Raw genomic sequence first — 17,944 nt, forward strand, 5'->3', positions numbered from 1 at the left:
CCCTCAGTGTAGGAGAATGGCAATAGGCATTCAATGGGAACTTTACTTTGAAAAATGGAATGAAGACGATGATGAATTTAATCATATTTGATTGATTTTTTATGATTTGTAGTCAACTTTGACTATTGCTGTAGTGTACTTTTATTGGTTTGCTTGTTATCTTTGGCTCTTCTAGAGAGTTTACATATGGTAAAAAGCTGTATTTTGCAAAACATGGAGATGCCAAGGATTGAATCCAGAGCCTCATACATGCAAAGCATGTGCTCTACCACTGAGCTACATCCCCTATGTGCTGCTATGTTTTTATGCACAGGTGATTGCAGCTTTACATTTCCCTTGAGATTTACTACTTTTCAGTGTTATTAGGGACATATTAGAGGATGGAAGAATAACCATTATACCATGCTTGACTTCAAGGACTTTATGGTTTTCATAGCTGATGAGAATGCAAGGAGATGCCCATTCCGAACATTGAAATGCTCTTAAAGTTCTCCATCACAGACTGGTGTATCATCAGAATACCCTACTTTTACTAATGAATGGTGTGGATATTGATCAAGTTATGCTAACTAGAGGGCTTTCTTACATTCTGTTTGGTCATCAGTGTCAGAAATTAGTAGAAGGGCACAAAGGATGCATGCTATGATTGCCTCTTGGGCATTGCTAGCTAATGCTTCACCAGACAATCTATCTAGAGTTGATATGTTGTCATCATTCCATGCTTTGAAATTTCATTAAGTGCTTGCCCTCCTAGCCCATGTCCATCCTCTTTTTGTTCACAAAGTGTTTGAACTTGTCTCTCAATCTTAATCAATTAGTTTTACTATATTATTTGTCTCGCTCTTTTATTAACCTTTGCTCGGGTAGTCGCCTTCAGTTCCCACTGAAAATAAAAAATCTATTTCCTACTTACCATATGTTTTCCCTCAGTGTCGGAGAATGGCAATATGCATTCAATGGGAACTTTACTTTGAAAAATGGAATGAAGATGATGATGAATATAATCATATTTGATTGATTTTTTATGATTTGTAGTCAACTTTGACTATTGCTGTAGAGTACTTTTATTGGTTTGCTTGTTATCTTTGGCTCTTCTAGAGAGTTTACATATGGTAAAAAGCTGTATTTTGCAAAACATGGAGATGTCGAGGATTGAACCCAGGGCCTCATACATGCAAAGCATGCGCTCTACGACTGAGCTACATCCCCTATGAGCTGCAATGATATTATGCACAGGTGATTGCAGCTTTACATTTCCCTTGAGATTTACTACTTTTCAGTGTTATTAGGGACATCTTAGAGGATGGAAGTATAACCATTATACCATGCTTGACTTCAAGGACTTTATGGTTTTCATAGCTGATGAGAATGCAAGGAGATGCCCATTCTGAACATTGGAATGCTCTTAAAGTTCTCCATCATAGACTGGTGTATCATCAGAATACCCTACTTTTTCTAAAGAATGGTGTGGATATTGATCAAGTTTTGCTAACTAGAGGGCTTTCTTACATTCTGTTTGGTCATCAGTGTCAGAACTTAGTAGAAGGGCACAAAAGATGCATGCTATGACTGCCTCTTGGGCTAGCTAGCTAATGCTTCACCAGACAATCTATCTAGAGTTGATATGTTGTCATCATTCCATGCTTTGAAATTTCATTAAGTGCTTGCCCTCCAAGCCCATGTCCATCCTCTTTTTGTTCACAAAGTGTTTGAACTTGTCTCTCAATCTTAATCAATTAGTTTTGCTATATTATTTGTCTCACTCTTTTATTAAACTTTGCTCGGGTTGTCACCTTCAGTTCCCACTGAAAATAAAAAATCTATTTCCTACTTACGATATGTTTTCCCTCAGTGTAGGAGAATGGCAATAGGCATTCAATGAGAACTTAACTTTGAAAAATGGAATGAAGAAGATGATGAATATAATCATATTTGATTGATTTTTTATGATTTGTATTCAACTTTGACTATTGCTGTAGAGTATTTTTATTGGTTTGCTTGTTTTCTTTGGCTCTACTAGAGAGTTTACATATGGTAAAAAGCTGTATTTTGTAAAACTTAGAGATTCCGGGTATTGAACTTGGGGCCTTATACAAGCGAAGCATGCGCTCTACCACTGAGCTACATCCCCTATGTGCTGCTATTTTCTTATGCACAAGTGATTGAAGCTTTACAATTCACTAGAGATTTACTACTTTTCAGTGTTATTAGTGATATCTTAGAGGATGGAAGCATAACCATTATACCATGCTTGACTTCAAGGACTGTATGGTTTTCATGGCTGATGAGAATGCAAGTAGATGCCCATTCCGAACATTGGAATGCTCTTAATGTTCTCCATCAGAGACTGGTTCATCATCAGAATCCCCTACTTTTACTAATGAATGGTGTGGATATTGATCAAGTTTTGCTAACTAGAGGGCTGTCTTACATTCTGTTTGGTCATCAGTGTCAGAACTTAGCAGAAGGGCACAAAGGATGCATGCTAAGACTGCCTCTTGGCCACTGCTAGCTAATGCTTCACCAGACAATCTATGTAGAGTTGATATGTTGTCATCATTCCATGCTTTGAAATTTCATTAAGTGCTTGCCCTCCAAGCCCATGTCCATCCTCTTTTTGTTCACAAAGTGTTTGAACTTGTCTCTCAATCTTAATCAATTAGTTTTGCTATATTATTTGTCTCGCTCTTTTATTAAACTTTGCTTGAGTTGTCGCCTTCAGTTCCCACTGAAAATAAAAAATCTATTTCCTACTTACAATAAGTTTACCCTCAGTGTAGGAAAATGGCAATAAGCATTCAATGGGAACTTAACTTTGAAAAATGGAATGAAGAAGATGATGAATATAATCATATTTGATTGATTTTTTATGATTTGTATTCAACTTTGACTATTGCTGTAGAGTACTTTTAGTGGTTTGCTTGTTATCTTTGGCTCTTCTAGAGAGTTTACATATGGTAAAAAGCTGTATTTTGCAAAACATGGAGATGTCGAGGATTGAACCCAGGACCTCATACATGCAAAGCATGCGCTCTACAACTGAGCTACATCCCCTATGAGCTGCAATGATTTTATGCACTGGTGATTGCAGCTTTACATTTCCCTTGAGATTTACTACTTTTCAGTGTTATTAGGGACATCTTAGAGGATGGAAGTATAACCATTATACCATGCTTTACTTCAAGGACTTTATGGTTTTCATAGCTGATGAGAATGCAAGGAGATGCCCATTCTGAACATTGGAATGCTCTTAAAGTTCTCCATCATAGACTGGTGTATCATCAGAATACCCTACTTTTTCTAAAGAATGGTGTGGATATTGATCAAGTTTTGCTAACTAGAGGGCTTTCTTACATTCTGTTTGGTCATCAGTGTCAGAACTTAGTAGAAGGGCACAAAAGATGCATGCTATGACTGCCTCTTGGGCTAGCTAGCTAATGCTTCACCAGACAATCTATCTAGAGTTGATATGTTGTCATCATTCCATGCTTTGAAATTTCATTAAGTGCTTGCCCTCCAAGCCCATGTCCATCCTCTTTTTGTTCACAAAGTGTTTGAACTTGTCTCTCAATCTTAATCAATTAGTTTTGCTATATTATTTGTCTCACTCTTTTATTAAACTTTGCTCAGGTTGTCACCTTCAGTTCCCACTGAAAATAAAAAATCTATTTCCGACTTACGATATGTTTTCCCTCAGTGTAGGAGAATGGCAATAGGCATTCAATGGGAACTTAACTTTGAAAAATGGAATGAAGAAGATGATGAATATAATCATATTTGATTAATTTTTTATAATTTGTATTCAACTTTGACTATTGCTGAAGAGTATTTGTATTGGTTTGCTTGTTATCTTTTATCTTTTATTAAACTTTGCTCGGGTTGTCGCCTTCAGTTCCCACTGAAAATAAAAAATCGATTTCCTACTTACCATATGTTTTCACTCAGTGTAGGAGAATGGCAATAGGCATTCAATGGGAACTTAACTTTGAAAAATGGAATGAAGAAGATGATGAATATAATCATATTTGATTGATTTTTTATGATTTGTATTCAACTTTGACTATTGCTGTAGAGTATTTTTATTGGTTTGCTTGTTTTCTTTGGCTCTACTAGAGAGTTTACATATGGTAAAAAGCTGTATTTTGTAAAACTTAGAGATTCCGGGTATTGAACTTGGGGCCTTATGCATGCGAAGCATGTGCTCTACCACTGAGCTACATCCCCTATGTGCTGCTATTTTCTAATGCACAAGTGATTGAAGCTTTACAATTCACTAGAGATTTACTACTTTTCAGTGTTATTACTGATATCTTAGAGGATGGAAGGATAACCATTATACCATGCTTGACTTCAAGGACTGTATGGTTTTCATGGCTGATGAGAATGCAAGTAGATGCCCATTCCGAACATTGGAATGCTCTTAATGTTCTCCATCAGAGACTGGTTCATCATCAGAATCCCCTACTTTTACTAATGAATGGTGTGGATATTGATCAAGTTTTGCTAACTAGAGGGCTGTCTTACATTCTGTTTGGTCATCAGTGTCAGAACTTAGCAGAAGGGCACAAAGGATGCATGCTAAGACTGCCTCTTGGCCACTGCTAGCTAATGCTTCACCAGACAATCTATGTAGAGTTGATATGTTGTCATCAATCCATGCTTTGAAATTTCATTAAGTGCTTGCCCTCCAAGCCCATGTCCATCCTCTTTATGTTCACAAAGTGTTTGAACTTGTCTCTCAATCTTAATCAATTAGTTTTGCTATATTATTTGTCTCGCTCTTTTATTAAACTTTGCTTGAGTTGTCGCCTTCAGTTCCCACTGAAAATAAAAAATCTATTTCCTACTTACAATAAGTTTACCCTCAGTGTAGGAGAATGGCAATAAGCATTCAATGGGAACTTAACTTTGAAAAATGGAATGAAGAAGATGATGAATATAATCATATTTGATTGATTTTTTATGATTTGTATTCAACTTTGACTATTGCTGTAGAGTACTTTTATTGGTTTGCTTGTTATCTTTGGCTCTACTAGAGAGTTTACATATGGTAAAAAGCTGTATTTTGTAAAACTTGGAGATGCCAGGGATTGAACCTGGGGCCTCATACATGCGAAGCATGCGCTCTACCACTGAGCTACTTCCCCTATGAGCTGCTATTTTCTTATGCACAAGTGATTGCAGCTTTACATTTCACTAGAGATTTACTACTTTTCAGTATTATTAGGGACATCTTTGAGGATGGAAGTATAACCATTATACCATGCTTGACTTCAAGGACTTTATGGTTTTCATGGCTGATGAGAATGCAAGGAGATGCCCATTCCGAACATTGAAATGCTCTTAAAGTTCTCCATCACAGACTGGTGTATCATCAGAATACCCTACTTTTACTAATGAATGGTGTGGATATTGATCAAGTTATGCTAACTAGAGGGCTTTCTTACATTCTGTTTGGTCATCAGTGTCAGAAATTAGTAGAAGGGCACAAAGGATGCATGCTATGATTGCCTCTTGGGCATTGCTAGCTAATGCTTCACCAGACAATCTATCTAGAGTTGATATGTTGTCATCATTCCATGCTTTGAAATTTCATTAAGTGCTAGCCCTCCTAGCCCATGTCCATCCTCTTTTTGTTCACAAAGTGTTTGAACTTGTCTCTCAATCTTAATCAATTAGTTTTACTATATTATTTGTCTCGCTCTTTTATTAACCTTTGCTCGGGTAGTCGCCTTCAGTTCCCACTGAAAATAAAAAATCTATTTCCTACTTACCATATGTTTTCCCTCAGTGTCGGAGAATGGCAATATGCATTCAATGGGAACTTTACTTTGAAAAATGGAATGAAGATGATGATGAATATAATCATATTTGATTGATTTTTTATGATTTGTATTCAACTTTGACTATTGCTGTAGAGTACTTTTATTGGTTTGCTTGTTATCTTTGGCTCTTCTAGAGAGTTTACATATGGTAAAAAGCTGTATTTTGCAAAACATGGAGATGTCGAGGATTGAACCCAGGACCTCATACATGCAAAGCATGCGCTCTACAACTGAGCTACATCCCCTATGAGCTGCAACGATTTTATGCACTGGTGATTGCAGCTTTACATTTCCCTTGAGATTTACTACTTTTCAGTGTTATTAGGGACATCTTAGAGGATGGAAGTATAACCATTATACCATGCTTTACTTCAAGGACTTTATGGTTTTCATAGCTGATGAGAATGCAAGGAGATGCCCATTCTGAACATTGGAATGCTCTTAAAGTTCTCCATCATAGACTGGTGTATCATCAGAATACCCTACTTTTTCTAAAGAATGGTGTGGATATTGTTCAAGTTTTGCTAACTAGAGGGCTTTCTTACATTCTGTTTGGTCATCAGTGTCAGAACTTAGTAGAAGGGCACAAAAGATGCATGCTATGACTGCCTCTTGGGCTAGCTAGCTAATGCTTCACCAGACAATCTATCTAGAGTTGATATGTTGTCATCATTCCATGCTTTGAAATTTCATTAAGTGCTTGCCCTCCAAGCCCATGTCCATCCTCTTTTTGTTCACAAAGTGTTTGAACTTGTCTCTCAATCTTAATCAATTAGTTTTGCTATATTATTTGTCTCACTCTTTTATTAAACTTTGCTCAGGTTGTCACCTTCAGTTCCCACTGAAAATAAAAAATCTATTTCCTACTTACGATATGTTTTCCCTCAGTGTAGGAGAATGGCAATAGGCATTCAATGGGAACTTAACTTTGAAAAATGGAATGAAGAAGATGATGAATATAATCATATTTGATTAATTTTTTATAATTTGTATTCAAATTTGACTATTGCTGAAGAGTATTTGTATTGGTTTGCTTGTTATCTTTTATCTTTTATTAAACTTTGCTCGGGTTGTCGCCTTCAGTTCCCACTGAAAATAAAAAATCGATTTCCTACTTACCATATGTTTTCACTCAGTGTAGGAGAATGGCAATAGGCATTCAATGGGAACTTAACTTTGAAAAATGGAATGAAGAAGATGATGAATATAATCATATTTGATTGATTTTTTATGATTTGTATTCAACTTTGACTATTGCTGTAGAGTATTTTTATTGGTTTGCTTGTTTTCTTTGGCTCTACTAGAGAGTTTACATATGGTAAAAAGCTGTATTTTGTAAAACTTAGAGATTCCGGGTATTGAACTTGGGGCCTTATACAAGCGAAGCATGTGCTCTACCACTGAGCTACATCCCCTATGTGCTGCAATTTTCTTATGCACAAGTGATTGAAGCTTTACAATTCACTAGAGATTTACTACTTTTCAGTGTTATTAGTGATATCTTAGAGGATGGAAGGATAACCATTATACCATGCTTGACTTCAAGGACTGTATGGTTTTCATGGCTGATGAGAATGCAAGTAGATGCCCATTCCGAACATTGGAATGCTCTTAATGTTCTCCATCAGAGACTGGTTCATCATCAGAATCCCCTACTTTTACTAATGAATGGTGTGGATATTGATCAAGTTTTGCTAACTAGAGGGCTGTCTTACATTCTGTTTGGTCATCAGTGTCAGAACTTAGCAGAAGGGCACAAAGGATGCATGCTAAGACTGCCTCTTGGCCACTGCTAGCTAATGCTTCACCAGACAATCTATGTAGAGTTGATATGTTGTCATCAATCCATGCTTTGAAATTTCATTAAGTGCTTGCCCTCCAAGCCCATGTCCATCCTCTTTTTGTTCACAAAGTGTTTGAACTTGTCTCTCAATCTTAATCAATTAGTTTTGCTATATTATTTGTCTCGCTCTTTTATTAAACTTTGCTTGAGTTGTCGCCTTCAGTTCCCACTGAAAATAAAAAATCTATTTCCTACTTACCATAAGTTTACCCTCAGTGTAGGAGAATGGCAATAAGCATTCAATGGGAACTTAACTTTGAAAAATGGAATGAAGAAGATGATGAATATAATCATATTTGATTGATTTTTTATGATTTGTATTCAACTTTGACTATTGCTGTAGAGTACTTTTATTGGTTTGCTTGTTATCTTTGGCTCTACTAGAGAGTTTACATATGGTAAAAAGCTGTATTTTGTAAAACTTGGAGATGCCAGGGATTGAACCTGGGGCCTCATACATGCGAAGCATGCGCTCTACCACTGAGCTACATCCCCTATGAGCTGCTATTTTCTTATGCAAAAGTGATTGCAGCTTTACATTTCACTAGAGATTTACTACTTTTCAGTATTATTAGGGACATCTTTGAGGATGGAAGTATAACCATTATACCATGCTTGACTTCAAGGACTTTATGGTTTTCATGGCTGATGAGAATGCAAGGAGATGCCCATTCCGAACATTGAAATGCTCTTAAAGTTCTCCATCACAGACTGGTGTATCATCAGAATACCCTACTTTTACTAATGAATGGTGTGGATATTGATCAAGTTATGCTAACTAGAGGGCTTTCTTACATTCTGTTTGGTCATCAGTGTCAGAAATTAGTAGAAGGGCACAAAGGATGCATGCTATGATTGCCTCTTGGGCATTGCTAGCTAATGCTTCACCAGACAATCTATCTAGAGTTGATATGTTGTCATCATTCCATGCTTTGAAATTTCATTAAGTGCTAGCCCTCCTAGCCCATGTCCATCCTCTTTTTGTTCACAAAGTGTTTGAACTTGTCTCTCAATCTTAATCAATTAGTTTTACTATATTATTTGTCTCGCTCTTTTATTAACCTTTGCTCGGGTAGTCGCCTACAGTTCCCACTGAAAATAAAAAATTTATTTCCTACTTACCATATGTTTTCCCTCAGTGTCGGAGAATGGCAATATGCATTCAATGGGAACTTTACTTTGAAAAATGGAATGAAGATGATGATGAATATAATCATATTTGATTGATTTTTTATGATTTGTATTCAACTTTGACTATTGCTGTAGAGTACTTTTATTGGTTTGTTTGTTATCTTTGGCTCTTCTAGAGAGTTTACATATGGTAAAAAGCTGTATTTTGCAAAACATGGAGATGTCGAGGATTGAACCCAGGACCTCATACATGCAAAGCATGCGCTCTACAACTGAGATACATCCCCTATGAGCTGCAATGATTTTATGCACTGGTGATTGCAGCTTTACATTTCCCTTGAGATTTACTACTTTTCAGTGTTATTAGGGACATCTTAGAGGATGGAAGTATAACCATTATACCATGCTTTACTTCAAGGACTTTATGGTTTTCATAGCTGATGAGAATGCAAGGAGATGCCCATTCTGAACATTGGAATGCTCTTAAAGTTCTCCATCATAGACTGGTGTATCATCAGAATACCCTACTTTTTCTAAAGAATGGTGTGGATATTGATCAAGTTTTGCTAACTAGAGGGCTTTCTTACATTCTGTTTGGTCATCAGTGTCAGAACTTAGTAGAAGGGCACAAAAGATGCATGCTATGACTGCCTCTTGGGCTAGCTAGCTAATGCTTCACCAGACAATCTATCTAGAGTTGATATGTTGTCATCATTCCATGCTTTGAAATTTCATTAAGTGCTTGCCCCCCAAGCCCATGTCCATCCTCTTTTTGTTCACAAAGTGTTTGAACTTGTCTCTCAATCTTAATCAATTAGTTTTGCTATATTATTTGTCTCACTCTTTTATTAAACTTTGCTCGGGTTGTCACCTTCAGTTCCCACTGAAAATAAAAAATCTATTTCCTACTTACGATATGTTTTCCCTCAGTGTAGGAGAATGGCAATAGGCATTCAATGGGAACTTAACTTTGAAAAATGGAATGAAGAAGATGATGAATATAATCATATTTGATTAATTTTTTATAATTTGTATTCAACTTTGACTATTGCTGAAGAGTATTTGTATTGGTTTGCTTGTTATCTTTTATCTTTTATTAAAATTTGCTCGGGTTGTCGCCTTCAGTTCCCACTGAAAATAAAAAATCGATTTCCTACTTACCATATGTTTTCCCTCAGTGTAGGAGAATGGCAATAGGCATTCAATGGGAACTTAACTTTGAAAAATGGAATGAAGAAGATGATGAATATAATCATATTTGATTGATTTTTTATGATTTGTATTCAACTTTGACTATTGCTGTAGAGTATTTTTATTGGTTTGCTTGTTTTCTTTGGCTCTACTAGAGAGTTTACATATGGTAAAAAGCTGTATTTTGTAAAACTTAGAGATTCCGGGTATTGAACTTGGGGCCTTATACAAGCGAAGCATGTGCTCTACCACTGAGCTACATCCCCTATGTGCTGCTATTTTCTTATGCACAAGTGATTGAAGCTTTACAATTCACTAGAGATTTACTACTTTTCAGTGTTATTAGTGATATCTTAGAGGATGGAAGGATAACCATTATACCATGCTTGACTTCAAGGACTGTATGGTTTTCATCGCTGATGAGAATGCAAGTAGATGCCCATTCCGAACATTGGAATGCTCTTAATGTTCTCCATCAGAGACTGGTTCATCATCAGAATCCCCTACTTTTACTAATGAATGGTGTGGATATTGATCAAGTTTTGCTAACTAGAGGGCTGTCTTACATTCTGATTGGTCATCAGTGTCAGAACTTAGCAGAAGGGCACAAAGGATGCATGCTAAGACTGCCTCTTGGCCACTGCTAGCTAATGCTTCACCAGACAATCTATGTAGAGTTGATATGTTGTCATCAATCCATGCTTTGAAATTTCATTAAGTGCTTGCCCTCCAAGCCCATGTCCATCCTCTTTTTGTTCACAAAGTGTTTGAACTTGTCTCTCAATCTTAATCAATTAGTTTTGCTATATTATTTGTCTCGCTCTTTTATTAAACTTTGCTTGAGTTGTCGCCTTCAGTTCCCACTGAAAATAAAAAATCTATTTCCTACTTACAATAAGTTTACCCTCAGTGTAGGAGAATGGCAATAAGCATTCAATGGGAACTTAACTTTGAAAAATGGAATGAAGAAGATGATGAATATAATCATATTTGATTGATTTTTTATGATTTGTATTCAACTTTGACTATTGCTGTAGAGTACTTTTATTGGTTTGCTTGTTATCTTTGGCTCTACTAGAGAGTTTACATATGGTAAAAAGCTGTATTTTGTAAAACTTGGAGATGCCAGGGATTGAACCTGGGGCCTCATACATGCGAAGCATGCGCTCTACCACTGAGCTACATCCCCTATGAGCTGCTATTTTCTTATGCACAAGTGATTGCAGCTTTACATTTCACTAGAGATTTACTACTTTTCAGTATTATTAGGGACATCTTTGAGGATGGAAGTATAACCATTATACCATGCTTGACTTCAAGGACTTTATGGTTTTCATGGCTGATGAGAATGCAAGGAGATGCCCATTCCGAACATTGGAATGCTCTTAAATTTCTCTATCAGAGACTGGTTTATCATCAGAATCCCCTACTTTTACTAATGAATGGTGTGGATATAGATCAAGTTTTGCTAACTAGAGGGCTGTCTTACATTCTGTTTGGTCATCAGTGTCAGAACTTAGCAGAAGGGCACAAAGGATGCATGCTAAGACTGCCTCTTGGCCACTGCTAGCTAATGCTTCACCAGACAATCTATGTAGAGTTGATATGTTGTCATCATTCCATGCTTTGAAATATCATTAAGTGCTTGCCCTCCAAGCCCATGTCCATCCTCTTTTTGTTCACAAAGTGTTTGAACTTGTCTCTCAATCTTAATCAATTAGTTTTGCTATATTATTTGTCTCACTCTTTTATTAAACTTTGCTCGGGTTGTCACCTTCAGTTCCCACTGAAAATAAAAAATCTATTTCCTACTTACGATATGTTTTCCCTCAGTGTAGGAGAATGGCAATAGGCATTCAATGGGAACTTAACTTTGAAAAATGGAATGAAGAAGATGATGAATATAATCATATTTGATAAATTTTTTATAATTTGTATTCAACTTTGACTATTGCTGAAGAGTATTTGTATTGGTTTGCTTGTTATCTTTTATCTTTTATTAAACTTTGCTCGGGTTGTCGCCTTCAGTTCCCACTGAAAATAAAAAATTGATTTCCTACTTACCATATGTTTTCCCTCAGTGTAGGAGAATGGCAATAGGCATTCAATGGGAACTTAACTTTGAAAAATGGAATGAAGAAGATGATGAATATAATCATATTTGATTGATTTTTTATGATTTGTATTCAACTTTGACTATTGCTGTAGAGTACTTTTATTGGTTTGCTTGTTTTCTTTGGCTCTACTAGAGAGTTTACATATGGTAAAAAGCTGTATTTTGTAAAACTTAGAGATTCTGGGTATTGAACTTGGGGCCTTATACAAGCGAAGCATGCGCTCTACCACTGAGCTACATCCCCTAAGAGCTGCTATTTTCTTATGCACAAGTGATTGAAGCTTTACAATTCACTAGAGATTTACTACTTTTCAGTTTTATTAGTGATATCTTAGAGGATTGAAGGATAACCATTATACCATGCTTGACTACAAGGACTGTATGGATTTCATGGCTGATGAGAATGCAAGTAGATGCCCATTCCGAACATTGGAATGCTCTTAAAGTTCTCCATCAGAGACTCGTTTATCATCAGAATCCACTACTTTTACTAATGAATGGTGTGGAAATTGATCAAGTTTTGCTAACTAGAGAGCTGTCTTACATTCTGTTTGGTCATCAGTGTCAGAACTTAGTAGAAGGGCACAAAGGATGCATGCTATGACTGCCTCTTGGGCATTGCTAGCTAATGCTTCACCAGACAATCTATGTAGAGTTGATATGTTGTCATCATTCCATGCTTTGAAATTTCATTAAGTGCTTGCCCTCCAAGCCCATGTCCATCCTCTTGTTGTTCACAAAGTGTTTGAACTTGTCTCTCAAGCTTAATCAATTAGTTTTGCTATATTATTTGTCTCGCTCTTTTATTAAACTTTGCTCGGGTAGTCGCCTTCAGTTCCCACTGAAAATAAAAAATCTATTTCCTACTTACCATATGTTTTCCCTCAGTGTAGTACAATGGCAATAGGCATTCAATGGGAACTTAACTTTGAAAAATGGAATAAAGATGATGATGAATATAATCATATTTGATTGATTTTTTTATGATTTGTATTCAACTTTGACTATTGCTGTAGAGTATTTTTATTGGTTTGCTTGTTTTCTTTGGCTCTACTAGAGAGTTTACATATGGTAAAAAGCTGTATTTTGTAAAACTTAGAGATTCCGGGTATTGAACTTGGGGCCTTATACAAGCGAAGCATGTGCTCTACCACTGAGCTACATCCCCTATGTGCTGCTATTTTCTTATGCACAAGTGATTGAAGCTTTACAATTCACTAGAGATTTACTACTTTTCAGTGTTATTAGTGATATCTTAGAGGATGGAAGGATAACCATTATACCATGCTTGACTTCAAGGACTGTATGGTTTTCATGGCTGATGAGAATGCAAGTAGATGCCCATTCCAAACATTGGAATGCTCTTAATGTTCTCCATCAGAGACTGGTTCATCATCAGAATCCCCTACTTTTACTAATGAATGGTGTGGATATTGATCAAGTTTTGCTAACTAGAGGGCTGTCTTACATTCTGTTTGGTCATCAGTGTCAGAACTTAGCAGAAGGGCACAAAGGATGCATGCTAAGACTGCCTCTTGGCCACTGCTAGCTAATGCTTCACCAGACAATCTATGTAGAGTTGATATGTTGTCATCAATCCATGCTTTGAAATTTCATTAAGTGCTTGCCCTCCAAGCCCATGTCCATCCTCTTTTTGTTCACAAAGTGTTTGAACTTGTCTCTCAATCTTAATCAATTAGTTTTGCTATATTATTTGTCTCGCTCTTTTATTAAACTTTGCTTGAGTTGTCGCCTTCAGTTCCCACTGAAAATAAAAAATCTATTTCCTACTTACAATAAGTTTACCCTCAGTGTAGGAGAATGGCAATAAGCATTCAATGGGAACTTAACTTTGAAAAATGGAATGAAGAAGATGATGAATATAATCATATTTGATTGATTTTTTTATGATTTGTATTCAACTTTGACTATTGCTGTAGTTATTTTATTGGTTTGCTTGTTATCTTTGGCTCTACTAGAGAGTTTACATTTGGTAAAAAGCTGTATTTTGTAAAACTTGGAGATGCCGGAGATTGAACCCGGGGCCTCATACATGCGAAGCATGCGCGCTACTACTGAGCTACATCCCCTATGAGCTGCTATTTTCTTATGCACAAGTGATTGAAGCTTTACAATTCACTAGAGATTTACTACTTTTCAGTTTTATTAGTGATATCTTAGAGGATTGAAGGATAACCATTATACCATGCTTGACTACAAGGACTGTATGGATTTCATGGCTGATGAGAATGCAAGTAGATGCCCATTCCGAACATTGGAATGCTCTTAAAGTTCTCCATCAGAGACTCGTTTATCATCAGAATCCACTACTTTTACTAATGAATGGTGTGGAAATTTATCAAGTTTTGCTAACTAGAGAGCTGTCTTACATTCTGTTTGGTCATCAGTGTCAGAACTTAGTAGAAGGGCACAAAGGATGCATGCTATGACTGCCTCTTGGGCATTGCTAGCTAATGTTTCACCAGACAATCTATGTAGAGTTGATATGTTGTCATCATTCCATGCTTTGAAATTTCATTAAGTGCTTGCCCTCCAAGCCCATGTCCATCCTCTTGTTGTTCACAAAGTGTTTGAACTTGTCTCTCAAGCTTAATCAATTAGTTTTGCTATATTATTTGTCTCGCTCTTTTATTAAACTTTGCTCGGGTAGTCGCCTTCAGTTCCCACTGAAAATAAAAAATCTATTTCCTACTTACCATATGTTTTCCCTCAGTGTAGTACAATGGCAATAGGCATTCAATGGGAACTTAACTTTGAAAAATGGAATAAAGATGATGATGAATATAATCATATTTGATTGATTTTTTTATGATTTGTATTCAACTTTGACTATTGCTGTAGTTATTTTATTGGTTTGCTTGTTATCTTTGGCTCTACTAGAGAGTTTACATTTGGTAAAAAGCTGTATTTTGTAAAACTTGGAGATGCCGGAGATTGAACCCGGGGCCTCATACATGCGAAGCATGCGCGCTACTACTGAGCTACATCCCCTATGAGCTGCTATTTTCTTATGCACAAGTGGTTGCAGCTTTACATTTCACTAGAGATTTACTACTTTTCAGTGTTATTAGGGATATCTTAGAGGATGGAATCATAACCATTATACCATGCTTGACTGCAAGGACTTTATGGTTTTCATGGCTGATGAGAATGCAAGTAGAAGCCCTTTCCAAACATTGGAATGCTCTTAAAGTTCTCCATCAGAGACTTGTTTATCATCAGAATCCCCTTTTTTTACTAATGAATGGTGTGGATATTGATCAAGTTTTGCTAACTAGAGGGCTGTCTTACATTCTGTTTGGTCATCAGTGTCAGAACTTAGCAGAAGGGCACAAAGGATGCATGCTATGACTGCCTCTTGGGCATTGCTAGCTAATGCTTCACCAGACAATCTATGTAGAGTTCATATGTTGTCATCATTCCATGCTTTGAAATTTCATTAAGTGCTTGCCCTCCAAGCCCATGTCCATCCTCTTTTAGTTCACAAAGTGTTTGAACTTGTCTCTCTATCTTAATCAATTAGTATTGATATATTATTTGTCTCGCTCTTTTATTAAACTTTGCTCAGGTAGTCGCCTTCAGTTCCCACTGAAAATAAAAAATCTATTTCCTACTTACCATAAGTTTTCCCTCAGTGTAGGAGAATGGCAATAGGCATTCAATGGGAACTTAACTTTGAAAAATGGAATGAAGAAGATGATGAATATAATCATATTTGATTAATTTTTTATGATTTATATTCAACTCTGACTATTGCTGTAGAGTACTTTTATTGGTTTGCTTGTTATCTTGGGCTCTTCTAGAGAGTTTACATATGGTAAAAAGCTGTATTTTGCAAAACTTTGAGATGCCGGTGATTGAACCCAGGGCCTCACACATGCAAAGCTTGTGCTCTACCTCTGAGCTGCATCCCCTATGAGCAGCTATTTTCTTATGCACAAGTGATTTCCGCTTTACATTTCACTAGAGATTTACTTCTTTTCAGTGCTATTAGAGATATCTTAGAGGATGGAAGCATAACCATTATACCATGCTAGACTGCAAGGACCTTATGGTTTTCATGGGTGATGAGAATGCAAGTAGAAGCCCATTCCAAACATTGGATTGCTCTTAAAGTTCTCCATCAGAGACTTGTTTATCATCAGAATCCACTACTTTTATGAATCAATGGTGTGGATATTGATCAAGTTTTGCTAACTAAAGGCATGTCTTTCATTCTGTTTGGTCTTCAGTGTCAGAACTTAGCAGAAGGGCACAAAGGATGCATGCTATGACTGCCTCTTGGGCATTGCTAGCTAATGCTTCACCAGACAATCTATGTAGAGTTAATATGTTGTCATCATTCCATGCTTTGAAATTTCATTAAGTGCTTGCCCTCCATGCCCATATCAATCCTCTTTTTGTTCACACAGTGTTTGAACTTGTCTCTCAATTTTAATCAATTAGTTTTGCTATATTATTTGTCTTGCTCTTTTATTAAACTTTGATGGGTTGTCTCCTTCAGTTCCCACTGAAAATAAAAAATCTATTCCTACTTACCATAAGTTTTCCCTCAGTGTAGGAGAATGGCAATAGGCATTCATTGGGAACTTAACTTTGAAAAATGGAAGAAGAAGATGATGAATATAATCATATTTGATTAATTTTTATGATTTGTATTCAACTTTGACTATTGCTATAGAGTACTTTTATTGGTTTGCATGTTATCTTTGGCTCTTCTAGAGAGTTTACATATGGTAAAAGCTGTATTTTGCAAAACTTGCAGATGCCGGAGTTTGAACCCGGGGCCTCACATATGCGAAGCATGCGCTCTACCAATGAGCTACAACCTCTATGAGTTGTTATTTTTTTATGCACAAGTGATTGCAGCTTTAAATTTCACTAGAGATTTACTACTTTTCAGTGTTATTAGGGATATCAAAGAGGATGGAAGGATAACCATTATACCATACTTGACTGGAAGGACTTTATGGTATTCATGGCTGATGAGAATGCAAGAAGATGCCCATTCCGAACATTGTAATGCTCTTAAAGTTCTCCATCAGAGACTGGTTTATCATCAGAATCCCCTACTTTTACTAATGAATGGTGTGGATATTGATCAAGTTTTGCTAACTAGAGGGCTGTCTTACATTCTGTTTGGTCATCAGTGTCAGAACTTAGCAGAAGGGCACAAAGGATGCATGCTAAGACAGCCTCTTGGCCACTGCTAGCTAATGCTTCACCAGACAATCTAAGTAGAGTTGATATGTTGTCATCATTCCATGCTTTGATATATCATTAAGTGCTTGCCCTCCAAGCCCATGTCCATCCTCTTTTTGTTCACAAAGTGTTTGAACTTGTCTCTCAATCTTAATCAATTAGTTTTGCTATATTATTTGTCTCACTCTTTTATTAAACTTTGCTCGGGTTGTCGCCTTCAGTTCCCACTGAAAATAAAAAATCTATTTCCTTCTTACCATAAGTTTTCCCTCAGTGTAGGAGAATGGCAATAGGCATTCAATGGGAACTTTACTTTGAAAAATGGAATGAAGACGATGATGAATATAATCATATTTGATTAATTTTTTATAATTTGTATTCAACTTTGACTATTGCTGAAGAGTATTTGTATTGGTTTGCTTGTTATCTTTTATCTTTTATTAAACTTTGCTCGGGTTGTCGCCTTCAGTTCCCACTGAAAATAAAAAATCGATTTCCTACTTACCATATGTTTTCCCTCAGTGTAGGAGAATGGCAATAGGCATTCAATGGGAACTTAACTTTGAAAAATGGAATGAAGAAGATGATGAATATAATCATATTTGATTGATTTTT

The 17,944-nt window shown here is 36.4% G+C and overlaps 3 non-coding genes across 3 annotated transcripts; all 3 read right to left on the minus strand.

Annotated features, from left to right (window-relative positions):
* Positions 1-5,075: 5,075 nt before the first annotated feature.
* On the minus strand, positions 5,076-5,147 carry TRNAA-CGC (transfer RNA alanine (anticodon CGC)). The gene has a single exon. It is a non-coding gene; the product is annotated as a tRNA-Ala (tRNA).
* A 2,944-nt stretch (positions 5,148-8,091) lies between these two features.
* On the minus strand, positions 8,092-8,163 carry TRNAA-CGC (transfer RNA alanine (anticodon CGC)). Its single transcript has one exon. It is a non-coding gene; the product is annotated as a tRNA-Ala (tRNA).
* Positions 8,164-11,107: 2,944 nt separating this feature from the next.
* On the minus strand, positions 11,108-11,179 carry TRNAA-CGC (transfer RNA alanine (anticodon CGC)). The gene has a single exon. It is a non-coding gene; the product is annotated as a tRNA-Ala (tRNA).
* Positions 11,180-17,944: the final 6,765 nt, after the last annotated feature.

The sequence above is a fragment of the Taudactylus pleione genome, unplaced genomic scaffold (assembly GCF_031769625.1).
Source record: "Taudactylus pleione unplaced genomic scaffold, aTauple2 ptg000070l, whole genome shotgun sequence".
Taxonomy (NCBI): Eukaryota; Metazoa; Chordata; class Amphibia; order Anura; family Myobatrachidae; genus Taudactylus; species Taudactylus pleione.